This window comes from Haemaphysalis longicornis, unplaced genomic scaffold, assembly GCF_048455015.1.
Source record: "Haemaphysalis longicornis isolate Haplotype H1 unplaced genomic scaffold, Haemaphysalis longicornis Haplotype H1 scaffold_1, whole genome shotgun sequence".
Classification (NCBI taxonomy): Eukaryota; Metazoa; Arthropoda; class Arachnida; order Ixodida; family Ixodidae; genus Haemaphysalis; species Haemaphysalis longicornis.
The window spans coordinates 386,045,071-386,072,915 of record NW_027526203.1 but is presented as its reverse complement, the minus strand read 5'-3'; the positions used below and the strand labels follow the sequence as shown (position 1 = coordinate 386,072,915).

General features: G+C 48.0%; 1 protein-coding gene across 2 annotated transcripts in view; it reads left to right on the top strand.

Moving 5' to 3' along the window:
* The window catches only part of LOC144155235 (uncharacterized), a 301,417-nt gene that overhangs the window by 36,769 nt on the left and 236,803 nt on the right, over nt 1-27,845 (top strand). The window contains exon 1 of one of the 2 annotated variants that reach the window (XM_077686561.1): nt 695-795. The exons of the other annotated variant lie outside the window; for it this stretch is intronic. The gene's annotated coding sequence lies outside the window, so the exon portion shown is untranslated. Of the gene's footprint in view, nt 1-694; nt 796-27,845 lie in introns of those variants that run through there. 2 annotated transcript variants of the gene reach the window in all.

Below are 27,845 nucleotides of genomic sequence, written 5' to 3'. Positions count from 1 at the left end.
TTGGAGGTTGTTCACATCGCGGCACGCTGCGCTCGACGTGCCAGCGCCGCCGTTTGACGGGAGACAAGAGTTAACGAAAAGTGACGCGCGGTCTACGCTCTACTTTGATTGAAAGGCACGCCTTCCACATGGTCCTCAAGCTTCTTCTTCCGCCTTGGCACCGTTCCTCTCCAAAAAACTTGCTCTTGTTTCCCCCCGCTCGTCGCGCTTTTCCCCTTTATTCTTGTTTCAAATTTTTTTCTTGCTTCTCCTGCCCATCACGTCATCACACGCGGTTCGTTTTTAAACTGCGGAAGACGCAACTTTCCGCATCGTTATTTTTTTGCCTGTTCATGATTCTTGGAGACGTTAAATACAAGATTTCAAGTTTTTGGCAGACTTCGTTGTTGCTAGATAATCTTGTGCCGGGCAGCCCTGCGTCTGACACAGCATAAATTTTGGGCTCGTGCGCACAATGACGCCAGCGACTCCGAGGCGCTATGCAAACACGGGGGCTACTGTGTTCGCCGCGTGTTGCGTCTTGGCCGAAACGACCGCAGAGTATAGGTGCGACGAGGAAAGAAACATTCGTCCCACTTGTTGGGCGAAACTGCTGCTGTATTCCTCTTCCGCTGCCAAGCGGCAAAGCGTTACAGAACACAGTGTGCGAGGTAATTTTCTCCCGTGCGCGTTTCCTGTTGCAGTTGTGTAATGGTCTCCGCGGGACGTTCTTGCTTTTGTCGGAGACGCCTTCACTGCTTTATTTCCTCCTTCCATTGTTGCACCTCACGACAACACCAGACGCTGTTTCCATCGGTCAGTGAAAACTCCTTTCTACTCTTTACTTTCGTCGCGATGCGGGTCGTGTTGTTTTAAAAAAAAATCCCATTTTCTCTTTTTTTGTTTTTTTCTTCGACAAACCATTTATTTTGAGCACAATTTGTACTCCAACCCCCAAATTACAGGCTCTTAGCGATTATCCTTGTTTCGGCCGCATTCAAGAAGTTTCGTATATAGGCGCTGCTATTTTTAATAAGCTGGGTGAGGCTCCGTCGCGCGTACCTTTTAAAAAGTGTCTGACAGGTAAAACGAGCGATATCAATAGGGTGTAGGTGTGGAGGAGAGCAAAACAAGAACTTGAAAATATAAAACCGTGGGCTGGGCCCTTGCCTATAGCATTTCATCACATAATATTTCATTAAAAGTGGCCCAGCGCGAGCAGTATGGAGCTGCGAGTCTGCTCCTTTCACCTATTCACCACTTCCCAAACTCACGCAACTTATTACACCCGCCGCGGTGGCTCAGTGGCTAAGGCGTTGCGCTGCTGAGCACGAGGTCGCGGGTTCGATTCCCGGCCGCGGCGGTCGCTTTTCTGATGGAGGCGAAAAGCAAAAACGCCCGTGTGTACGAGATTTCGGCGCACGTTAAAGATCCCCAGGTGGTCAAAATTAATCCGGAGCCCTCCACTACGGCGCGCCTCATCGCCTGCGTTGCGTCGGCGCGTTAAACCCTGCAATGAATCATCAATCGCAACTTATTACGCCTTCCCAAGGGGCCCACCAGGCTCACTTCTTGGACACCAACGGACCCCAAGATGTCCCAGACTACCAAAACCCTTTACCTCGTACTCCCCCTTCCCCTCTCGGCCTAGAGTTGTCCTGTCCACGTGAAAGTTTTCCCTCTTTTTCACTATAAAACGACACTTTGTTTGCTTGTTGATTCCGCATTGTAGAAATGATGAAGAGGTGTTAAAACGAGATCGAGGGTGAACACGTGCAAACAGGAAAAGTGCTGGTCTTATCCTTTCTGTCATTAAAAATACCTGCATACACATCTCAAGATTCTATCCGAGTCATGAGCAATGCAATCGTTTCAAGTATATAGGAAAAAAGACAATGGCAATTACCGCTACCAGCCTTTTAATGACTGAACAAGCGAGCAAGCGAGGGAGCGAGCAAGCGTGCAAGCATGACACTAAGAAAAAGTGGCTGGTACTCCGCGTGCGTATGTATATCATGCACGGCTACACGCATAATTTGGTTCAGGAGAGAGGGGAGTGGCGACGGGCTTGCGTAGACAAAGCAGGAAAAAAATTAGTAACAATGACAGGAAAAATAAAAAAAGACCAGGAAAATCCAGAAAATATGAAAAAGTTATAAAACGACATCCCTGGATTGTACTCTATACATAGTTTTCCGGTTATTTTCGCAATTGTCACTATTCGGGGTGATCGCCATGCTGGGAGTTAATGCCGAAGCAGCGTAAAGTTTAGTGCAACGCTGCGATGGAAAAAAAGAATTACCGGCGGTGTTTATTTGATGGCGGGAATCGTCAGTTAACTGTTATTATACCCCGGGAACGCGCACCAACCGACAGCGAAAGTCTACACCGGAAACAAGCGGTTGCGCGCATCAATTTCGCAAGCGTTCTGTGCCACCGCAACCGGCTTCAGTGAAATGCTTTATCAAGGTTACGACAAGCGTGGGGAAAAATTACCGAATTCTGCGTGATAAAGAGTGTTTCCAGTTGAAGGACACGTATATGACGTAGCAAACCTTTGGGAAAATTGGGGCGTACAATTGGACTACTGAGCGGTACGTACGCATTTCTCACGTTTATGCAAAGCCTTCCCTCAAAGTCATTTTTTCACCATCGTGCAAAATTTTTGGCGAAGTCATTTTGCAAACACATTGTGCACGGCGAGAGACAGAAACAACGGGCGTCTCGGTGACTGCAGACGACAAGAAACGCCCGCGGCTGCAAAACCCGGCGCGTGATCCGATGAGACGTGTACGATTCAGATATATGCAAAGATCAGCCACGTTGCAACCGAAACTGCCGTAAAGTCTCGTTTTAATCTAGAAACAAAGGCAAGAAACAAATTCAGCGCCATCCCACTCCTTGAAGAAGAATAGCCACCGAAGCTGGACGCAGTCCAAGGAGTGGACGAAACAAAACACGTTTGTTCGTAATTTGCTACTACACATACTTCCAAGTTAACTAGGTGAATGAAACTTTGGAGAACTAGAGTTTAATTTTAGTGGACAAACATGGTGTTGTACATTTCTCTCTCGCTTTGTAGGCATCTTACACTCTGTGTAACACACTAACACAAACAGCTCGACCACGGAGGACAGCATTCAGGTCCCAATGACCCGTGAGAAGACCACATTGAAATCTCCCAACAGCACAACGGGCATGTCATTTGTGAGCGCATAGAGCCTGCATGCGCGTGCGCGCATCCCCCCACCCCCTCCGTGCACGCATAAACGGGCAACCGGTGATTTGCGCTTGTTTACACGTAAGACACATAGGCCAAAATGTCGTTCCGGAAGCCCTTCAAGCTGGACGGGGAATACACTGACCGAAACGTCACAGCCTTTCAAAAAGAAAACATGAAACACTAGATCAATTAGCTGTGTACGTATCCGGCTATATGTTGGTAACATCCACGGACAATTTTTTTACCCAGAACCTAGCCATAGACAACTTAGCCGCAAAAAGAAGCTCAGAAGCTCACTTTTGTCGGTTGCGTATCAAGTGGGAACGGACTTAATGTTTAGGACATGAATACCAATGCACGCCATAAAATGGTAGCCGATTCCAACGTAGTCGCTTTGATATAAAGTGTATGAACGGCACAGCATGCGGTACTCCACCCTCATTTAGTTTGTGCGCACAAGTTCGCCTCGGCACAGGGCAGTAGGTCGACCGAACTACTAGACTGCAAGGTCGCCAATTGCGAAGCAAACAGGCTGGGTGTTACCTTTTTAAAGCAGACCCTAAAGTAAACTGAACAACATGGAAGATATTGCTGCAATATGCGAATCGTCCACATGCCCACCTCTCGCTGCTGCACCCTCCCCCCCTCAAGGCAAGAGCGTCCCGTAACAGAAATGGCCCAGAGAAACAAAGGTAGCTTTGTCCAGTGACCGACTTCTGGCGTAGCAGCATTAACGATTTAGAGGGCTCTCCTAGTGGGTATGTTGACGCAGGCAACGGGAACTGGTGAATCAGCCATGATCCCGTGACGGCTGTAGTCGTCATTGGCCAACCCCCCTGCACTGGTATGCCGGAATTGTGGGTGTGTATCTTAACGTCGCAGTCAAATGGGAATTAGTGAATCAGCCGTCAGCTTCTGACCGCAGCTGTCATTGGCCAATGCCATGTGAGTACGTGAGAATTGTGGGTGTGTATGTTGACGCCGCAGCCAAATGAGACAGGGTGAAACGGCCTCGAGTTCCTGGCGGCTGTTGTTATCGTCACGGGCCAATACACGTCAATACGTTTGCCATTTCGCTAATATTCAGCCTTAAACTTAACATGTCGAGCTCAGCATGTTGAGCTTAACAGGTTGGACTTAACAACGTGTCAAGCAACGTCAAACACACTGCACGTGGAGCTGCGTGTACTGGTTATCGATGTCTTCTAAGTCGAAGGTCACAATGCATTAACAAGATCGGCCTTCAGTCAGCTAGAGCCACAGATTCGTAGTAATGTCGGGTATGAGTACTTGACTCGCATTGCGGAGTTTCTGGGTTTGATTAACAGCAAGGCGCTAATTTCCTAACTGTTTTTTTGAAGTGCAGAGCACTTTAGGGGCTCGCCTTGTCGTCGTAGCTCGCTCGCTGGACCCAAGTAGAGCCACACGGCGTTCTGTCGTAGCGACTGTAGTCGCGGCGTAACCCAGAGGCTTCAAAAGCCAAGCGGTTTATATAGTCATAACCGTTCGAAACTCGTGAATCGCTGGATCTTGTCATACGTCTCCCCGTTGTTCAGCGCAAAGAAAACTGCAGGTACATTTGAGGCAAAGTATACGTAATTAACCGGCAGCGCCCGCGTTCATTGAGTTAGGAACGCTCGTTGGGTTGGTTTTTACGGTAGCAAGCGAAAAAAAGTGGCAGTGCAACGCCGGAACGTACGGGAGGAAAAGCAAGCACAAAAAGAACACAACTCCAGCTCGCGCAGTTTCAGGCAGGGGGCGCGCGAGCACTGCGAATGCGGGAAAGGTGAATTGCGTTGAGTGGTAGCAGTGAGCGGATAACGGCGCTACAGCCCACTATGGCGAATAACTGCTCTGACCTTCCGACAGGTTTCACATTGAGTGGAACGGCTTCCTTTTTTTTTTTTTTTCAACTCAGTTACCTCACTTCTGTTCTTTTTGTACCGTTGGCCATTTTAGGAGCTGTCTTACTGCCACAATCACGCACGCACGCACGCACGCATACACACACGCGCAGATATAATATAATAATAAAGGTCATTTTGTGTAAAGTTCATAGTTTTGTGTTACAGTTACTTTGTTATCTTCAGAGTGACCGAGAATGTATTAAAGAAACGCAACTCAAACTACATTTACCTTTTTTTCTATTACACCTCGCCAAGAGAGTCAGCGGCACAGAAAGCATACGCCTAGCCGTGAACTTCCGTCATTGTAAGCGAAGAGATTGCATCCGATCGAACTTCTTGGTTGCGCCGTAATTTTCTCGGATGTAACATCGTATTTACCGGCAAGAAAATTATCCCCAAGCGGCAGCTCAACGGGCGGCACACTGCAAGAAAAAGAGGGGGAAAAGTGCACAGAAACGTGCCTGCTTTGCGCCAAGGGAATTCGCCTGGCGTGTTTTTCCCTCTCTTTTCGTCTACTTCACGCGGAACGGCGGTATACGGTGAGCCGACCGTCGCAAAGTTATCGCTTCCACGCGGGGCCCAAACTGCCCGACTTCCGAAATTCTAGCGCTGACGTCGTGATGGTTTTCCCCAGCATCGCCATCAGTCAAGATACCTTTTGCGCGGGCCACGGCTTCGGCCGCACCTTTTGCATCGCTCCAGCTTCGAACGATTTTACTAGCCGGGCCTCGCTGTTTTCTGGCGTTTATTCGAATCCGACCCGAACGAAAAATCAGCGCACGCGAGCAGCCCGCCCTCCGCTTTGAACTGCTCGTCATCTCTACCGTTTCATCCCCTCCCCCCCCCCCCTTCCCCCTGTTTCGCGGCTATGCACCGCTGCGTTCCATATGCGCGGGGCTGCCAACTTTGTTCCCTGTGACGCCGTATTAATCCCACTTCGCGTCCATGAAGTTGTGGAATGCGGAGGCACTGGAACTTTTCCCGCCGGTGCCGGTGGCGATGCGGGGGAGCTCGGCCGCTGCGTGCAGGCCATCTGTCTCGCGCCGCTGGGGCCTGTCGTGTGCCTGACGGAGGGAGGAAGCGAAAAAAAGAAATAATAATGGTATGGGCAGGAGCGGGGAAGAAACGGGGGAACTCTGATAGGGCGCAGCTCGGGCTGCATTCCTGGAGTCCGCCCGGAGTGGAATGCGCCCGAGTATTATGCAATCTGCCGGGCACTTCGCCCGCCGACTCGAAACAATAAATAGCGCCGGAAAGCCGAACACCACGGAGCTCGACTGGGTGCCGGCGGCGGGGGGAATGCGGAGGAGCAGAGACAACGTTTTGTTTCAGCCGGCCGTCTTTGTTTTCCCCTCGGTCGCTAAAGGCGTGCCGGAGGGAAAAGAGCCGCCGCCGGCCGAAGGGAAAGAAGAGGTGAGCGGTTTCGGGATGGCCCATGAAGCCGGCCGAGGTCTCAGCCGCTCGCGGAATGCCGCGCCGTAGAGGCTCGGTTTACCGGGGCTTCCCTGATGGGCTCCTCTTCTGCGTTCGCGTCGGCACTCACCGAGACGAGTGCGGGGCCCAAGAGCGCCCGGGTGGCTCCTTGTGGTTCCCCAAAATGCCGATATCCTGACCCTGGCCACTATCGCTGTCAGCTGCCGCGACACCGCTTGTGCGGCGATCGTTGCTGCAACCGCGTGCCGTCGTGGGAATTATGGGAAAAGTATGAATTTGCGTCCGCTTCGTGATTGGCTTGCCTTGTGAAGTCTTAGTGAGTGAAAATCAGCCAGGACAGGCAGTAACGTTAAACAGACTTTTTTTTTTTTTTTGTAGGTGGAAATTTAAACCACGTTGCAGCAGTGAGCAAATAAAATAATGCGGATTTTTTTTTGCTTTTCTTCTGTTTTAGGAGGATAAATACGGGGATATTTCCCTCCTGCAATTCGTCCGCGATTCTGTCGGACTACACCCGCCATTACAAAAAAAGTTTAACCTTGGCAATGCCCTACGAAAACGCTTTTAATCATTCTGCCGTTATTTTTAACAAATTAATAATCAGAAAAGTCTGTAAAAGTTGTAAAGAAAAAGATACCTGCACAACGTACACCCCAGCGGCGCAGTTCATCCGCCAAATACGACCTTCGGTTAGATTACTAGCGTCGTTTAGCTTAGGTAGCCCGAGTTGGAAATGTTTTCTCTCGTACGTCCATACCTCTTACAGACTATTCCAATAGTTTACTCTTTTCAAATAACGGTGGAACAATAAATTGGGTTTTCGGGAGGAATTGCGAACGTTAAACGTTCTTTGTAACGGCGGGCTTTGTCTGACCGATTGCTGACGAAAAATGTTCGAGTAGTCCTCCTGATGCAAAAAAAAAATAATAAAAAGCAAGAGCATGCGCATTCTTTAACTTTATCATTGGTACGGTGTGTTTTTGTTTTCTAACTATGTAAATAAACACTTCTTTAGGCGTTTTTGCTGCACTTCACGTCTTTTCACACTCACTAAAATGTTACAAGCCAAGTCACTTGCGAAACTAGTCAGTAATGATTGTTTATATCCCCATAGGCCACCATATGGTCCCTACCCACCATGTGAAACGATGTATCAGGTGTTTCTGGGCAGACCCGGAAGCTCAGACCTGGAGCTGCCTCATGAGCATCTTCGTTCCCTGAGTGGGTAGAGTATGCCGGCGCACACATACCCCTCGAAGTTTTGACTCTTTGAATCCTTTGAGGGTTTCTTGGTCCTCGGGTGAGATCCTCCGCTTGGTGGAGTTCGTAATCATAGATTTCAAATCCCTCATTATAAATGTCACTGTAGTGTAGGCAAGTGTTAGGGCAATGGGTGCCTTTTTTCCTACCTCTCGTATGACCGTGCGGATCGTTCCGGAGGTTATGGAATGGCGCACCTGCCTGTCGACAACTGCTACCGCAATGGCGTTATGGTCACGGTACTCGACCGCGTCTACGGAGACCACGCCAACGACGCGTTCGAATCGCTTTTGAAGTGCTTTGGCTTTTCAGTTTCTGCGCTGAAAGAAAATCCAAATTTGGGGGTTTGTGCGCCGAAGCTACATTCGGTCTATGAAGCGCGCCGTATTGGAGGGCACCAGGTCAGTTTAGACCACCTGAGGATCTTTAATGCGCCCAAATCCCAACGCACGGACGTTATCGTTTCTGCGTTCTAGGTTATGCACGGGATGCTTGTTCCTGCATGGGCATAGAGGGTATGCATATAGCAGAGACGTAGGGGGGAGGGGGGGGGGGGCTATGGGGCTTCAGCTCCCCCCCTCCATGTTTGTTGAGCATACATGTTTATATTTATTCTACATTTTCATATTTTTTAAAGTGCTATTTACTCTTATGCAGACAAAAGAGAAAATTGCAAGCAGTGATAGCACAATCCTTGAAACCCGCCGTGGTGGCTCAGTGGCTAAGGCGTTGCGCTGCATAGCACGAGGTCGCGGGTTCGATTCCCGGTGGTGGCGGCCGCTTTTCTGATGGAGGCGAAAAGCAGAAACGCCCGTGTGTACGAGATTTCGGCGCACGTTAAAGATCCCCAGGTGGTCAAAATTAATCCGGCGCGCCTCATCGCATGCGTTGCGTCGGTGTGTTAAACCCCTACAATCAATCAACAATTCTTGGAAGATGATAACAAATTTTTTAATGAAATATTTTATTTATATTGTTCGTGAAAGATAAAAGCTGTGTATTTTCATTTAATAGTTAATATTTTCAGTTATGGCTATATAGTTATGTATATATTATACATATTATAATATAAATATAATATATTACTATATTATACATATTTTTCATACATTGAAAAATCATACGGAGCAGGTCAAGGTGCCATCTCAGCCCTCCCCGATGATGATTTGATGATTTCTATTGGTTTCCCCTTTGTATCGGGGTGATGACATGTCATCTGACCAAAAAGAACTAATATACCTATGTTTTACACTTTTGGTTCAATACTAGCGCTGCTTAGGGCAGGCACAAAAAACTTATTAGGCACAAAATACCCCCTCCCCCCCCGCCTCCCGTCCTCCCCGCCCGAGCTAAATTTCTGGCTACGGCCCCGGTATTTAGGTGCCCTCAGTAAGGGTATCAATATTTGTTCCGTGTTGCGTCTCACAGGAGATCTGAGGCTCTTGTAGGATGTGTCTACCTGTGCTGTGTTTAGAGAGTCTTTCTAGCTGCGCTATTTTCCGGTCTTACACGAGTTCGGCTAGACTATTGCGTGCAGCCTCATCGCTTCGAAACGTTAATTCAATGCCGTAACGGGTACGCCTTAGCCCTGCGTGTAGGCTTGCTTAAAGGGACCCTGAAGCACTTTTTTCAACTTTTTCCAGAATCCTGAACGGTTTAAAACGTAGTCAAAGAACACACTCAGTTTTTCAAATAGGAGGTGACAAAGTACCTCCGCCCAAAATTACTGCTCTATGCCCATCAGACAGAAGCTTGCTGAAGAACGTTTTCTCTCTTTCCCGGTCTTTGCGTTCTTCGAGAGCTCGGATTACGTCATTACAGCGGTGTAGCGGCTATTGGCTGGCTTTCTTTCAGTTACAACAATAAACGCATTGGATAGCCACTTAAAGAAGCCACAAAAGCAAAGCAGAAACGGAAGCCGTATCTGCGGCGACGTGCAAATCACGCAGTGCCGCTCCGTGCTGGCGATGACTATAGCTTACGCAGTGCTTTCAGACGCCTAAGTGTCTCTGCTAATGCGCAAAAAAATGAAAAAAAAAGTAGCTCCTGTCTCTGACTCGAACTGCACAAAACCGCGCTCTTACGACAAAACTTCTCTTTCCTACCTGTTTTGATGTGTTTCGCCTTGGCGAGACTGTTCGAGCGAATGCACTCAAGCACGAGGGAACTGTTACCCTGCCGCTGTGGTTCCAGACGTCCGGCGTGATATAAACTTAATCTGCGAGAGAACCGGGAAGCCGCTAACGTGGAAAACGGTGGCACCTGCGAAGAGAAAGGCGCAGGGGAAAAGCAGCCGCATATCAAGCAAGTTCGGTAAACGCATCGAGAGGCGAAATCCCCGGGCAGTCGTTTCCGTGGGAGTTCGAGTAAGAAAGGGCCGTAAAAATTCTGAAACACCGTTTTAGTGCATATAGCTTCCCCCTTGAAGTCGTTTGCCGTTCGGGAACGCGGTCTAGCACCAAGTTTGGACGCACGAGGGCGCGCGATGGAGGGAGAAGCTGGGAGAAAGGCGTCGGCAAAATTATCGCCTATCCCTCCTTCCCTTTTTTTCGCCTGGACCCCGAGGCCCCGGAGGACGTCGGGGATGGTCACCGCTGCGGCAGCCGGGGCCGCGGGGAATGCCGTCGCCAAGGGAGCGTATCAAGGCGCAGGCCTGGCAATGCTTCCGTGCGCGCGACCCACTCTACTCGCTTTCATCTCTTTCGCGTGGCTCGGTGTGCTTTCATTTGTTTATGCTGACATCGTTCCTTTGCTATTCGGGTCTGAGCAAACGTCAAGTCGCGCCCCGGGCGCTGCTTTTTCTATGAGCGGGCTTCAGCACCCCTCGCGTACCCCTTCTTTACGCAGGCACAACTTTACCTACCCTTTTCTGCCTTTTGTCTTCTTTGGGGCCCGAATCTTGAAAAAGAGCGCCATTTGCACTTGCTGTTTCTTTATCTCTGTCTTGCTTCCTCTCTCACTCACATACTTTATTTCTCTTTATCTCTCTGCCTCTCTCTCTAGTTGCTAACTTGCTCCATGCATTTTTCTTGGACGTATGTTCGACTACCCCCCCAGATCCCGTGGAGAGTTAACTCGACTGGAAAGCCCACGCTCTAGATTTCACGCAAAAGAGCTGAGAAGAAAGTTTCAATTCTTCCCGACTTTCGCCGCATTGTGCTTTTATTAGGGCCCTCGTGTTTTTCGCCGTATCGTTCAGAGAAACACGTGGTTTATCAGGCAGAGCACGGCGGGATAGGCCCCCTAAAGGAATGCAAATATATGCAAAAAAGTACCCCATTGTTCGTTTCAATCCCACTGGAGCCAGCCTTGCCTGAACAAATATACGTGACACCCGATGGCTGCGGACGTCTGCATGCAACTCAATGGGGTCTCTTTAACCAATACTTGCACAGTTGCGTAGTCCATCTTTACTTTTTTTTTTTCACGGCACTCGCAAAAAAACAATCTGCTTTCTGTTTAAAACAAAAACGCTTCATAAATTATCCGTTTTTAAAATTCTCGCGCTTTTCGCCAGTGTGTGCTCGCCGTATGCTTATTTATTTGTTTGTTTATTTCCCTCGAGGGTTCCCAAGGAAGGAAGGAAAGATAAGACAGTACATGAAAGGCAGGGAGGTTAACCAGAGGAGAGTCCTGTTGGCAACCCTTCACATGGGAAGTGGGAAAGGAGGGATTTAAACAGAAAGAAAGGGTAAATAAAAATGTGGAGAGTGGAGCTTGAGGAGCGAGAAAAGAACGAGTAAAGGTAACTAAAAAATGGCAGCATATCCACTTCGTAGATGATGGCGAGGGTGCGGAGTACAGGGACTCGAAATGACATCCAAGTTGCGTCCAGAGTGACATCCGATTTGCGCCCCGACCGTCATTCGATTTGAGCCGTGAGTTGCATCTTGAGTATTCCCTAAATGAAACTGCAACTCACGGCTCAAATCGAATTTCGCTTGATTTTTGCTTGGTAGTGGTGTGCGCACATTGGGATGTCCTAAGGTACTCCGCACCGTTATAGGCGAGGGAGTAAGCCGTTTGTCAGTCGGGTAGTACCTCACGGTCGTAGCCCAATGGGTAAGACGACTGACATTAACTCTGTCTGGTTTACCAGACACAGGCTCGAATCCTGCCGGTGCCTGTGTGGTTTTTTTGCGATTGTAAATGCTATGCGCACGGACGCGGACCGACATTTTCGGTCTTAAGGCACTCCGCTCCTAAGAGACAAAATCATGGACAAAAAGAATGTAGGTAAACTGGCCAGATGGGCGGACGTTAGACGGTACGCAGTATCCCTACTCAGCGTTCAGACAAGCCTCTGGCCTTTAAAAAATGGACATTACATAGGGGCGTACGGATTATCAGCGAATGCAGAAGAGGATGGGCAACAAGTGAATGAAAACAAAAGAAGTTCCAGGACACATTTAGCGCAGGCAAAACAAAGAAATAGGCGAAAACACACAGTTGTTTAGGGAAAGTGGCAGAATGCCTTTTACCCACCCAGAAAGCAAGCCCAGTAAGGAACAGGACGAGGCGAGGACAGTACAAGCGCTATGTTCTCGCCTCGTTCACTGTATATTAATGCGCTTGTTTTCTGTGTCGCTATGAACCTTACACGCCCAAACCTTTTCCCTTCTGAATACCTTAAACCATTGGGAAGGATATACGATGTTGGACAAATGAATTGGGTAGGTCAGTGTAAATTTGTTAGGGTTAAATGGATGGCGTCAATTACTTTTTAAAGGTTTCTACACCCTTAGTATTAACAAAGCTATCTGTTTGAACGTTCCCGTTTAAAGACGTCCGACCAAAGAGCGATTGTGAACATTTGTTAGTTTTTTGGGCGGGGGTATTGAACCTGCACGGTGTTGCTACAACGATCAGAAAAAAAAGGAGTGTATGGTGATGTAGATGCTGGTCGAAAATCGGGGCAGAAATTGTGGAACAGTGCAAGTGTATAAACCTCGATGGTGACAGAAGGAAGTGAGGGCAGCTGCACGTTTCTTATATTTGATTTTGATTTGATTGTGGGGCTTGACGCCCCGAGGTGCACCTGGGCTATGGGGCGCGCCGTAGTGGAGGGCTCCGGATTAATTTAGACCGCTGGGCATCTTTAACATGCGTCGAAATGTAGACTCATGAGCGTTTTTTGCTTTTCGCCTACCCAAGAAGAGCAGCCGCCACGGCCGGGATCGAACCCGCGACCTTGGGCTCAGCAGCGCAACGCCTTAGCCACTGAGCCACTGCGGAGGGTGTGGCTCGTTTTTTAGTAACATGAAAACGTGCATCGGGAAGCGCGGTTTTGAGTCGATTCACTATCTGTAGCTAACTGTTACCACCAACTGGTCTTACATTCACGAGCACGTAAGCTAAGCATGTCGGTACTTTCACTTTATGCGCAAAATTCACCCCTAATCCTTAATATCCGAATGTATTAACGAACATCACACGAAGCTCATTACTGAGTGCAGTCGGACATTGCAGAAAGAAAACTAAAAAAAAGAGCCCTAAACCTCATTCATTTTTCTTCAAAAAGCTCTTTATTGCCATTCTTGCATCCGAAAGTGCATTGGGAGCCTCTTCAGTAATGACGTTGACTCAGATAACTGATGAACCCCGCTGCGATGGGAGAGTAGCTGGAGCGTCGCGCTGCTGAGTGGGTGTTTGCGTGTTCGGTTCCCGGCTGCTGTAGCTCTTTTCAGGCAGGAGGCGCAGGAGGCGAAGGAACAAAGATAGAAATAACAGCACTGCCCGTGCGTGCGATACTTCGGCGGACGTAAAAAAGCCGCTGTTGCCTATCTATGTAGCCTGCCATTAGACAGAGCGCCTCGTGCGTAGACAAGTGAGCCTCCCCTTTGTCTTTCTCACGATTATTCACCGGAAAGAAACATGCTGGCCACAAAACTCAGCCGATTAGGCGATCGGCCGTTCACAGTAGAGATAATCCTCGAACTTCGGTCCCTACCGTCAAATTCACAGAAGGCGACAAAAGCTCTTCTTCGTTTTTTGCACGATGCAGGATTGCACGAACGTCTTTAGTGCCAAAGAAAAGTGCGCGCGTTCGTTCCCATTCCTATCTCCTCCTTCTCGCCTTGCGGCTCTTTTATCCCCCGCAGAATCCCACTTCCCCAGTGCAGGGTGGCAAACCGGGCTCTACGCCTGGTTAACCTCCCTGCCTATCCATTTGTTTCAACCTATGCTATCATGCGTAAGCGCAGGTGCAACTTCAGGGCTCATTGAAAATAATTACCAGGTATTATTGTTTAGCTGCGCCTAATCTCACGGCAGCCGTGAGAATTACCTGCGGGAAATTCTCACGGCAGTTTCCATGAAAGCTGAGTGGCCTAAAATTCGCTGAATAATATTACCGCCCAACATAAGCTGACATAACCTAACCTCACCGAAGCTAGCCTAACCTAACGCAACCTAACCTATTCTACCCAAAGTATGTTACCCTACCGAACGTATCATAACCTACCCAAATCCAGCCCAGCTGCAACTAATTGAACCTAACCCAGCCCAACGACACAGAACGCAACCTAATCCAGCCCATTCTAGAAGTCCTGTGCGTCCATCGCGTGATATAGTAATAACCAGAAAAGAAAAAGCCCGAAGAAAATCACGATGAACGAAAACTACAAAATTTTCGAAACCTAAAAAAAAAATATTCTGCCCCCTCGTGGACTCGAACGTGACCGCTTTCGCTTGAAAGCGGGTGCTACACCACAGCGCCACAGGAGCGGCTGTAGAAACGTGTTTTCTGGGAAATATTTCTCGCGGAGAATCTCGGGTTACCTTCTCAGCTAATCAGAGGCGACTGATCGTGAGAAATTTCTGATGGTAATTCTCACGGTTGCCGTTATAATAGACACTACCTTATTTTTCAGTGTCAGTATCTCGAAATGTACTTCATTTATTGACCCTTCAGCCTTAACACGTATCCCGGCCGTTTCGCGCCACACACAGTGATGAAACGTCGCGCGCAGCTGTGCTGAGAACCAGTAGCGGCTGCGCTACTGGCTGAAAAATTCCCCGCATTTCCCCGAGGGGAAGAATGTGAAAGTGCGAATGCACGAGTTGAATTTGCGCGGTTCGGTAATGTTCGCGAAAGAGAGATCACACACACACACACAACTACAAAGAAAGAAAGATGCATTTATTCACAGACACGTATTTGTGTTGTCGTTGTACTTGATTGCTAGAGCGGATCTCAGCTTTGAAATTTCGTGTCAGTACTCCTTTAAGCAGGTGCATTAGCCCTTCTCACGCCCGATTCTTGGCCAATCCCCCACGTGGGTATGTGCCATGTCAGCGGCCAGGCAGCGCGCGCCCATCTCCCCCCGTTGCCAAGGAAGACGAGGAGATTCCTGGCCAATCCCCCACGTGGGTATGTGCCATGTCAGCGGCCAGGCTGCGCGCGCCCATCTCCACGTGCGCGGACATCGCCGGTGGACGCAGGTTCAGGGTCGCTTAAGAAGTGCATTGCACTTAAAAAGCTCTTTTGGCGACTCACCCATGGTGCAGGCCGCCAGTAAGCCACGTTGTTGCTCGCCGGAGACCAAGCTTGCGTGTCATTGTATTCATGGTTGTCTCTGTTCGCTTGCAGTGTACATGAATACAGATCTCCAGACTTGAAACGAATGCGTAATAAAGACACATTAGCTGCAAATGTTGGTCAGTTTTGCATAATCTAACACCATTAGGTTGTTTTCGAACATTTTTTTTTGTTTGTAGCAGGCGGCAACAACAATACGCAAATCAAAGGTACAGACAATAGTAACAAGAGTTCGCCGCCCGTCGCATTCGCGCTGCCTGATTATGTCGTGGCCCGTATACGTGCGCGCTTGCTTCGTGCGTGAGCTTTGCCGGCTTCGCTCCTAAGCCTCGCGCTGCTGATTGTGTCATCTGCAACCGGAAACAGGGCGCCATTCTGGCCTCTCGGTTCCCTTTCCGTCTCCGCGGTCGAGCCCGGCACGCGCGCGCTCTAGGTGTGGGGTGTGGAAGCGAGAAAGATGGCTATTGGTTAGGGAACACGTCCGCACGGCCCATGTAGCGGGCTGACAGCGGCGATTCCGGAAGCGGCATCTGACATCTAACGGCGCCACATTGACCGTATACGACAGCGCCGAAAGGCTCGCGCCTGCCACTCCGCGTTTCTCTTGGCGCGCGTTATGTCGCTGATGGCGATGGGCGTCATTCCGGAGCGCGGAACAAGCGCGGCGGGCCTTTACGTCACCGACCTTTGCGCGGGGAACGAGCCCCTGCGTTGTTTTCGCGCCGAATTCCGACGGTGGCCTGGCCTCGCCGATCACGACATCGTAGGCTGCTTAGCGATTTGCACACTTTTACTTAAACAGTTGGCCCAATAGTACGCCTGCAGATGCCAAGTTTCTGCTCTTATGAATTTGTTTTCCTCGGAGCTACGGGTGATGCAACGCGTTGGTGAAGACATAAGCGAGTTCCGCCCTGGAATTGAGTGTAAAGCTCCTTGAATGTAGCACTTCTTGGCGGGGGAAAATAAGTTTGGCGGCAGTTAAAACTTGGAAGTTTTCCTTGCTTTTCCATACCGTAATTTGCTCCTGGACGACGCCTTAAAGACATTATATTTGTACCTCACGTACTATCGCTAGCACTTGGTTATTATAAAAGAAAAAACTTGAAATTCAAAAGACACCTATATTCGTAAAGGCTGCCTGTGTCAACTTCACCGCAGCGCGTCAGAGTGACCAATCATGACTACGAACGAATCAAATGCGGCCCAGCATAACAAAATGGAGGGGAACGCGCTTCGCACTGTAACATCACGCTGATCCCAGACGCACATCACGTAATGCAGTACCGTAAAACAACTGTTACGTTCTTGACTCAAAGCGCGACCTTGATCTCACAACCTGCCCAATCTGTGGCACGTGGCTATGGTCGTTACAGGGCGTGATTGCTTTTTGGGCGCAGAAAAAAAAACGAAACAAAAATTAATATCGACGCGACTTCGATTATTTAGCGAGAAATACTATGAATATAAGGGGTTACGCTACGTTCCCACGTAGTTGACTAGCGTTGAACACCTGAACTTCTTTTCTAGAACATTTTTTTTTAATTTTGGAAGGGCAACGCCTCAAAGACGACTCACCTGCCGGCCGAAATTTTCTACCGTCGAGTGTGATCCCCACTTAATTTTCTAGTTGATGAAACGCCACCGCTTCTGTAACCATACTACTTTTGCTGGTAGATGTCTTATGCGCTTAGGGTACAAATAATACTCGTGCTTTACAATAAATCAGTGGCTGATGTAACGCTCTGTCCGAGTATCTTCTCCTTGTCTTTCGTTTGTTTCTTACATCGAATTACAAAGTACCCCAACGATGCGTACTATTAGAAACAAACAAATGAAGAATGAATAAAGTCGGTTGCTTTCCTCATTTGACATTTAACCGATCTTACTAAACTAAAGAACAAGGTAAGTTCGCTATGTTATCTGCTAAGCAAATTTGTTCCGTGTTTTTTTTTAAATATAAAGTTTTCACCGTTCAAAAGAAAAAAAAAGAGGAAAGGGCTGTCAAAAGCACGCCTCTTTAGAGCGTTCTATCAGTGAGTGGCCCGACTACGCATCGCCAATCACAATAGGCACCGCAACGACCATTCAGTTCTAAGATGTAGGAACTAGTTGTTCACCGGTCGCGCTGCCATCATTCTTCGTACGGAAGGAATTCTTGGACAGAGTGAATAGCGCCTGTGTATGAACTGCAAAAGCTTGGAGCGGGAGTGGGACAACCGGGTTGTTGAGAAATAGATTTAATTTAATGATGTTGCAAGAAGTGGCGGTTTTTAGTTTGTATGATTTTCTTGTGTACCAGGAGCTCAGACGGGTAAGGTGCACTTCGACATGGATAAAAAGAGAGAAAAAGTAAAGGAAAGGCAGGAATGTTAACCAGGCTACGGCCTAGCATGCTATCCTGCAGGGATTTATACACCCCCCTAACACCCCCCAACACCCCCCAACACCCCCCAACACCCCCCCCCCCCCCCCAGAAGGACTTCGACACCCCCCCCCCCAAGAAAAAAAGATTCCACAACCACAACCACCCTGCCTGGGAATTTATACAACCCCCCCCCCCCCCCCCCAAACATCCCACCGACGCCCCCCCCCAAATCGAAATTCTGCATAACCCCCTGCAATTCTGCACGGGCGAAAGGGGAACAATATGGAAAAAGAGGAAAATAGAAAAAGAAGGGGAAAGGGACAGATATAGCGCAGTGTGGTGAGCCTAGCGGTAGGACACTATAGACAAACAAGTTCACTGAGTTCATAACGGGTAGTCTTTTGCGCTACAGTCTTTTGCGCAATTCCGTCGTTTTGAGGAAACACAGGAGCGCTTTTGTCGCCTTGTCCGCAGACGACGGAGAAGGCCAGTGGCCCAGGATTGTCTCCTCAGAGAACGGGCGCCGAGAGTCTAACTTTCGTAGAGTCTTTGCTGAAACAATTTTATTGGGACACAACATTGGTGTGGGGCAAAATCGCCCGATAGTAATTAAAATGTCCTAAGTTGCCGCCGAATCCTTTTTGTCGCCGAAGACGACAACAATTAAAATGATTGATTATATTTGCCTCCTTTACCAATCTTTGCGCTGATAAAAACGACTTTCATGAAGACGGTGCCAACAGGGGTCGGCGAGGTTTTAGAGTCACCCACGCCACGAAGGTGCGACGAGTTGCCATCAACAGCTGACACCGCGACAACGACGCAGGCTTTCAGGCAAAGTGTATTTTTGTAATTGAGGGTGATATCGTTGCCTGCAGATTTTATGCTGTCTACGCAAACGCAGAAATTGTGCAAAAAAAGTTCGCATCTATACGGTTCGCAATAACTAAAAAAGCTAGGCCTATGCAGTGACATAAATGTCGAGAGGTACAAGTAAACTGAAAGCAATCGCAAGTTTCAGGTACCCCAGTACAAGTTAAGTGAGGCAGCTGGAGGCCAAGCGCAGCTTCCATACCAAGTGCATATGATTTTATGAGCGAAACCTCAAGTGAAAACAAAACTTAACAGCGGGAAAAGTTGACGTAGACTTACGAAGACACACAGGATAAGAGTTTTTCTAAGTATACGTCAACGTTTCGCGATTTCGTTTCTAGATTAACCGAGTGCCAACTTGTACAACAACAGAATCTTTCGCAAGTGAAGTCTAGTCTCTCTTTAGACTTAACCAGTTGAGCATGAGCGCCACCTCCTGTTGCTTTGACTAACATTGTTTTGTGTACTCGCTTACCGCAGTTGCAGCGCGAGTGATCAACCTGTGGTTGACTATATCGATAAAAAACTCACCGCAACGGTGGATTTTGGTGTTATGTATGCGTAGAACGTCGAAACAACGATTACTGTGCTTTTATCAGTTTTTTTGTCTAACCTTGCATCCCTGAGGCTACATACGTAAAAAAAATACTCAGAACAAACCCGCCAACGTTTCAAGGCCCACGTCCTCTATGGCGTGAATCACAAGAAAGAGCATGGGAAACTGAAGGCATCTATCGGATGATGGATTGATTGTTAATAAAACCCTCAATGCAGGTGGTAGGCAACAAGCAGTTTCATTGAATTAATTCTAGAGAACAAGCAGTAAAAAAATCAGTCGTTAAATTAAGAACAGGGCACTACCCGAAAGCTGTTGCGCTTCGCCTCGCGTGTAATATCATTTCCAGCCTGATCACTTCGCAAGTACGCAGAGAGATAAGATGGCCGTAGCGCTGACGACGCAGCTCTCACGGCATGCAACCTACCCGGGGCGAGTTGGCTGGAGCGTGCCATTGTGCGTTACGTGCGTCGCTATGAAGGCACTGCCCGCACTTGACGTTGAGAGATCGCACCTCCCTTTGGCCCAGCTCCATGCGCTTCCTGAGGCATGTGGGCCTCCTTTTCCCCTTCGACATTGCTGGGCAGCCGCAACAAAGTTCCCCTTTCCCGGAACATTTGTTTCCCGCAATAGAAGCTCGAGACTAAGGGAACGCCGGTACCTGAATAAATGATCAGATGAGAGTAAATGGACATGCATCATGCACGCATTCATGAAAGACAAGTTATGTTTTCCTCGTCTGCTTCGAAGCACGCAGACGCACAAAAAAGTATCATTGTAGGAACCACCCGTATTCTAATAAAACACAACAACTAGAGGACAAGAACGATAACGAGTAGGAAGGGGCTTCGTTGCAAAGCATTCGCCCCGACTAACTGTGTTCGTGGATTAATCTGAACTCGTAACTTCATACCTCTATGTCCGCGTCTTTCAGGGTCACCCTCCGCGGACGTTACGGACAGCTTAAACGCTAACATGAAGATATGAATAAGAACGCCTAAAATCAAGCAAAGTGGTTTCTAGTGGTTAAATAATGTCGCCCTTCCGGTATAATTGGAAGTGCTACTTTAGTACGCTATTACTGCTATTAAGCCACGCGGCAATTTGACTTATAGTAAAGGAGATCGCGCAATTTGTGCGTTCCGGCTCATATTTTCATAGTAGCGTTTTATTTGTCCCTCACTGTGTAGCTTCGGGTGTGAAGCCACACACACACACACACACACAAAATCTCCCAGGAACAGCACTAAAGTCAAGCCCGGTCATGTGCGCCCGTCCGAGCGTATAAATACCCTGCCGGCCAGCCCCGCCGCGAAGTGGGCGCTCTCTAGCGAAACGTAATGCGAGCCGGCGAGCAGCAGACAGCACGCTTGGCGCTTCTCAGCCACACTCATATTTCGTAGCCGCGGTGCATCTACGTGACAGCTCCTGGGAGCGGCGGGCCGGTGCCTGTAGCGTCCCACCCTCCCATAGCTGCCCACATCGATTGGTTCGGTGCAGCGGGGTCCCAGGGCGGCCAGGGTGGGCGTCCGTTGCCGGAAACTCATCAGAACACTTTCGCCTCGCGCGGCCAGTAATCCTCCCTTTTGCCCTCGGCGCTTCCTCCTCGTCCAGCTGAAACAAGCCATCGATCTGCGCGACTGTGACAGCAGCGATGTCCCGAAGCTAAATGCTACCGGGCCCACGCCCAAGAAACACTATAGACTGGACCCCTGCTTTCTCTCCACGATGGGAGTTTTCTCCCTGTCCTACCTTAGTGTCTTGCATTTTTGTCCATGTACGGCCTGTTCAACGTAGCAGGTGGCGCGGGCACCGAACCAAGGTCGAGCTGCGATTCAATCTTTCGCAATCATCCGGAGGCTTCGGTGAAAGCGTTGATTGTCCCCGGCGTCCATCTTCACCTTCTTTCCCCTCTCGTTTGTTTACGTAAGCGAATTCCGCACGGGGCGTGCAGGAGTGGCCTTGACGTACTTCTGGCGGAGCAGTTTTTGGGAAGTAATGAACTTTAGCTTCTTTTATAATTCTCACACAATGAGGTTGAACTAAGGGTAGTAAAAAAAAAAAACGAAAGCGGATGCTGTTCGCGGCAGTAAACTAAGGCTTAGCACCGAAAAAAATTGCTTCGTACGTGCAACAGGTGCAAGCAACAATTGCGAAACGGCACAAATGAGCAACACTGAGATATATCGCTCTGAAACATTCAAGTTTGTTGAAAAATAACAACATGGCTGGAAGAAAGAAATTCAGGGAAGCTTCCACCACGCGCAAGATTTGAATGGCGAAGCGGTTGTAGGTCAGCATTACCGGACACATAGTTAAGTTTCAGTATCATTGTTTATTTGCATAGTTGCGGTGCTAGTAATCGTCGTCGTATGCATCGAAGAGGTCGTCGTCTTCTTCGCGGCGAGTGGTGGATGCAAAGTCCTCCTAAGCATTGCAGACTTCCACCAGCTCTTCGTCATCTTATCGAGACAGCGGTGGCGGGACCTGCAAGTCGTCGCGGGAAGGATTGGCACACTCGTGGCCATGTCTCCAATTATCCATAATGGCTTCTAGAGAATGCGGCGGCCGCGGTGACCTCTCCCAAGCAAGGTGTATTTTCGTCTTTAGCATTAGCGCTGGAGTTCTTTTTTTTTTTTTTTTTTTTTACATGCGCGGTAGCGGTTGACGACCGCGCTGGAGTTCTTTCTTTCCTTTTTTTTTGCTAAAGCAACTGCGCGATCCGTGTACTCGGTGATCCCCGCGAGGCACGCGCTCACAAGTGCTCGGCATTTTCTTGGTATTTTTTCGTGCAACGGCGAACTAACGGCTTATACAACAGCTCCGCTGTTACAACGAGTCTCTGTTAAAATATAACAGATCCAGAAGCAATAGTACTCGCCGCGGTGGCTAAGTGGCCAAGGCGTTGCGCTGCTGAGCACGAGGTCGCGGGTTCGATTCCCGGCTGCGGCGGCCGCTTTTCTGATGGATGCGAAAAGCAAAAACGCCCGTGTGTACGAGATTCCGGCGCACGTTAAAGATCCCCAGGTGGTCAAAATTAATCCGGAGCCCTCCACTACGGCGCGCCTCATCGCCTGCGTTGCGTCGGCGCGTTAAACCCTACGATCAATCAATCAATCAATCAATCAATCAATCAATCAATCAATCAATCAATCAATCAATCAATCAATCAATCAATCAATCAATCAATCAATCAATCAGAAGCAATAGTGTTCTCTTTCGGGGATGAGGTAAAATCTGAAGTGAGCTGAATTTAAGTGGACTAAATTTATTCAAGCACAGGGAATTATACCTCACCATATGCGAGGGAAATGGAGGAAGAGGGATGGAAATGCTAATTTGATCGGTTAATGAGTCAGGGAATTTGCCTCGCCAGAGAGGATAGATCATGGTGCGTATAACTCGCGGCCACGGTGCGGCGCAGCGTTCTTATGGACGTTATCATATTTAAGTTAACAAGATAAGATATCCGCATAGGTAAATGACAGGGTATACTTCGAACAACCGAGGTTACAGGCTGCATTTAGGCACGCGGCTACACAGCAATAGATCATATGCATATCATCAACCGGTTAAATACGTCACGGGAGTACATTACGCCTCTTTACATGGCGCGTGTAGATTACAAAATAGCCTTTGCTTCGTTAGCAACCACCGCGGTGATGGAAGCTTTGAGCGAACATGGGGTAGGTGAGTCATTTCCATAGGGCTGCTGGAGGACGGGGAATGTACAGCAATGATAAGGCTTCATAAGAAAAGTTCTAAGTTACCCATTAGGAAGGACGTCAAACAAGTAGACACTGTTGAACCAAAATTATTTACAGCATTCCTGGTGGAGGTAATTAGGAAGCTTGATTGGGAGAAGTAAGGGATACGAGTAAAGGGAGGATATTGGGGCCTCCTGAGATTTGCGGATTCGTGTTAAAAACACGAATTTGTCCGCATCACGCGTCCTGAGAAACCGGGGATTACACCAGGCACCGTGGTGCACGCTACCTTCGCAACGATGACACGTCCGGTTAGACAGAGGAACCAATGGCTACGGCAAAATAAACGTTTTGGTTTTGGGCCCATTCGGTAGTTAAAGGTAGAGAACTGTTAAACGCAGGGGAACAGGAATTCTGGGTGTTCGGTCACCAAGCGCATTATTTTAGAACCAAGTGCGGGCCTTTTAGCTTGCCCAGATTTGCGCTGTCCAATAACATTGATTCCTAAGCTGAACTATCATTCTTTGCTATTTTTATATCTCAATACCAGTAAAAAAGTTGACCAGAACAACAAAAAATTAAGTGATTAGCGGGACGCTGATTTCCCCAAAATCAATCACGAAATACATGCTGTTCTGATGTCGTATTTAACAAGATTTGATGAGCACTATCTGCGGAATATAACGGATCGTTAGTCAACAACACTATCCTAAACCCGCCGTGGTGGTTCAGTGGCTAAGGCGTTGCCCTGCTGACCACGAGGTCGTGGGTTCGATTCCCGGCCGCGCTTTTCTGATTTATTTATTTATTTATTTGTTTGTGTATTTGTTTATTTACAGGGTACTGCCAGCTTCATTTAACAAGCCCTAGGCAGGAGCGGACAAAACATAATCGATACAAAAACATGGAAACAGGAGTAGTTTTAGCCAACTGCGGGAAATAACGCGTATAGAACAAACAAAGGAACACATCTTGTTCGCGTGGCAAAATAAAACAGCAATAAAGAACGCAAGAACGGGGAACTTCAAAGGCGACAACTTTGTTGCTCGGTATAACATCAAATGAACACGCAGATCACACAGGGAAGCAAGCAAGTGGAAAACGCAAATCCAAGATATTTAGAATGAACCACTGAACAAGAAAAGCATTTAAGCACGTAGCCAAACACTACACAGATACAGGGGGAATGTCGGACTGCGTGTGGTTGTTGATTACGGACATAAATGATTGTACATTATCGCGCTCTACAATTTCCGCAGGCAGTCTATTCCATTCGCGGATGGTACGTGGGTAGAATGAATGTTTAAAAGACCTTGTTTCGCTCTGATGGAGGCGAAAGCAAAGACGCCCGTGCGTACGAGATTTTGGCGCACGTTAAAGATCCCCAGGTGGTCAAAATTAATCCGGAGCCCTCCACTACGGCGCGCCTCATCGCCTGCGTTGCGTCGGCGCGTTAAACCATACAATCACAAAAACACAATCCTAGTGCTGACCCACCGTTTCGTTCCTTTATGCGTAATCTCGTACAACCCTAAAGCGCCCTGGTGCAACGCGCAGTTTCAACGACTCTCCGAAAAAAAAAAAAAAAAAAAAAAACGCTTATATCGCCTGGAAAAAAAAAAAAAAAATCTCGCAGCCAATATCGCTGGTCTCTTTACGGCGCAGCCGCTGAAGCGTATGTTCCAGCAGTTCAAACCGCAAAAAAAGGGTTTCCTTAAAAACACTTTGCCAACCATGTCGCTTAATAACTCCCAAAATTTTGAATGTTCTTAACTCCTCTGAAAACACTAGAATAGTTCGTACAAGCCCTAATGGCGAACTAGTTGACCACAACGAATGCTCAACTGCGTTAACAATGCGCTTTCTGATATCTTTACAAAGCCGACACTTTCAGAATTATCAGAGTTATTTGCCTATGTACCCCATATTAATTTACACAAATGGTATTTCTAAGATTATTGATTCCACTGAAGCATCGGGAGCATTTGGCATTGACGGTATACCCTAAATTTCTACAAACACCAAAGTGTGTTGTTCCGTTACCTTAGCTAAACTGGTTCAGCAATCACGGGGCACCGGCGAATTACCAGATTACTTCGAAATAGGGAAGGTGCTACCAACATTTAAAACTGGAGATAGACATTCACTCTTATAAGGCGCTGCGTCCCCTGATTAGGACCCCCAGCTGTACACAGTAACTGACTGCGAGATTTTAGCATAGCCACGCAGGTCCCATCAACAGTATCCTACACAACATGCGAGAATGTCGCGTGGACATGCCACTGCGCTTAGACAAATAAAATTTTCGCCCTTGCGCCACAAATCAGTCAGACAACGCTTCCAGAACGCGTTGGGAAGCCATCAGGCACACACTACAGCGCGTACTCAAACATTAAGCACATGCCCTGGGAATGCTTGTGATCTCGCTTTCTCTGCATCTTTCGATTCCCTTCTCGCTATTCTTGTGACTGTTGGCTGACTGGCCCCTGCCAGCTGGACACCCGCGAACCACGCTGAGGCAGTACTCAAGGTTGCCTTTACGGATTTCCCCGGACTGAGAGTGTCGTCTGAAATCAGTACAAAATCAACACCGTTTGCTCGTTAATTATTCCATTAACTGGCCCGTCCGGAACTTGTTTCGGCGACTCTCCCCCAAGTGCAACGCCTTCTGCTACAGAGCTGCTTTGAACGCTTCTAGTTAACATGCTTAACGGGCACTTCGCCATTCTGATGCACGAGTACGAATTGCTAACTTTGATCAAATTTTGACAACAGAAAATTAAGTTCACGTGGCATAAAATAAATTCAACTTGGGAACTTCATGGTGACTGAGAATTTTCGTTTTCAGGATTAAACACTTGAAAATAGTTCATATGACATAAGGAACCTGGTGATAATGCTCTGTATACATACATTGGTATTATCAACATTCGTTGATGAGCAAATTTTTATCTAAGGTTTCTGACGTTATGAGAAAGAAAGCAATAATGTAAATGTTGTAGTTTTATGAAATACCATGCCACGCCTAACATTGCAGTGACTAGTTGCTTACGCAATACTGGGCTAGTTTGATTAAGGAACCTGGATATTTTAAAACCTCACATGTTGGGCAACAGTTGGCTGCTATGGGTAGAAAAACAGTGTTTTAATTTCTGTTTTTGTGGTGACCCATGGGAAGGTTCAGTTGCAACAAGGTCGAGAACTGGGCTAGTTGGTATACATTCATGTTTTACCAGCGCAAATTAAACGGGACGAGAGAGGAGTACACAACAAGAGCGCTACTAACAACTGATGTTTTATTGAAAAGAAGGAAAACATATAAAGAGTTGAGCCTGCGCACTAACCACAGCCGTGACGTAGACCACGCGGGATACACACTCTCCACAGCACAAATAGCTGAAGCTCAAGTACTGTTGAGATAAGAAACTTCACAATCCAGCAGTGACACCGAGGGCGAGCTAATGCACGTGTCAGAATTCTTTTTTTATCAAGAAGGCTTCCCAAATTTCTCTCGTGAGAGTGTCATTGTGTGCGAACAGAACACTTGTAAGGTTAAACTTGGGGTGACAACCATGCTTAGAGCAGTGCGACGAAAGGTGAGACGTGGGTGTGCCCTTTAGCGTATTGCGATGTACCCGCAAGCGCTCATTAATGCACCGCCCCGTCTGTCCAATATATATCTTATCACACGACTAGGGGATGCAGTACACAACTTTGGTTTTGCATTCAACAAACTGGGACTGGTGTTTCACACCACAGCCCTTTTCTTCGCTTCTTCGCTTCGGCGGTGTGGTCCTCCATGTAGAATCTCATCTTCAGCGCACAGCTGCTCATTAAGTACTAATGCACTCACGCGAATCATCTGAGGGGGACAGTTTTTTTTTGTTGGGCTGCCTGAATCCGAGATATGGGTACAGCACAAGGCAAACTTCGCGAGAAGCCTATGTTCTTCTCTACGCTTGCAAGGGGGTTCAGTGTATGAAGCCGCCCAGCGCTTTACAGATTCAGCTTGCGTTTCATAATGTTAGAAGCGCTTTGACTTCGAAGTTATGCTGTTTTAACGTTCACATGGAGATGACCGTCAAGGACGTAAGCTAGCTTATATGCTCATATTTTGCCTAGACAAATCAAAACTCGTCCTCCTCCGCATCCAGGATTTCACCCGAACTTTTTCTCAAAGTTTACTGCAATTTCTAGGCTTTTGTTTTTAAAGCAAAGCTTTTTACCTCTACCCCCCAAGGGTTCTTTCGCGACCGTTGGTGTCACCAGAAAACTCCCGCAAACAAATAAAAGAATTTACTGCACTGCCAGGAATCGAACCTGGAACTAACAGAGTAATAAACCAACAGCCTGTTATCTTACCGATTTAGCTACGAGCCCACGCCGAGACGGGGGAAGAAAAGTGGTGCACTCACCGAGCACATCTACGGATTTAACCCCAGCATTCTCGCTGAATGCCATGCGATAGCGATTAAAGGAAGCTCACACCAACCCATGGCATCTCACTTCTAGTACACCAATGTGCTAAAGCCTGTGGCTTCCAGTACACACGTTAGAATTCTCAGCTCCTTGTCGTCCGCACTCACGACAAACGACACACCAAATAACACATTCAAATGTTCCTTGGCGGCCAGGCCATCACTCCAAGCCCCAGCATCAAGACACTGGGCCTACATCTACAGACCAACACCAAGAGTGACGGATCCTTGCAGCGCCTCAAAAACACTATCAATAAAATTATACACTTGATCAGGCGAGTAGGCACCAAGAAGCGAGGCCTCAAGGAATTAGATACCTTTCAAGATTTTGTCCTCTTGAGAATCAATTACGTCAACCCCCTTCCTTCTTCTCGGCAAGGAGGACTTATGATGCTTTATATAATGATTAGAAAGGCGGTTGAGCAAGCCATTGGTCTTTCCATGAGTGCGTCCACCGAAAGGCTGCTTAGCACGGGGCTCTACAACACGATGGAAGAGCGGTTAGAGGGCCATCTTTCTATCC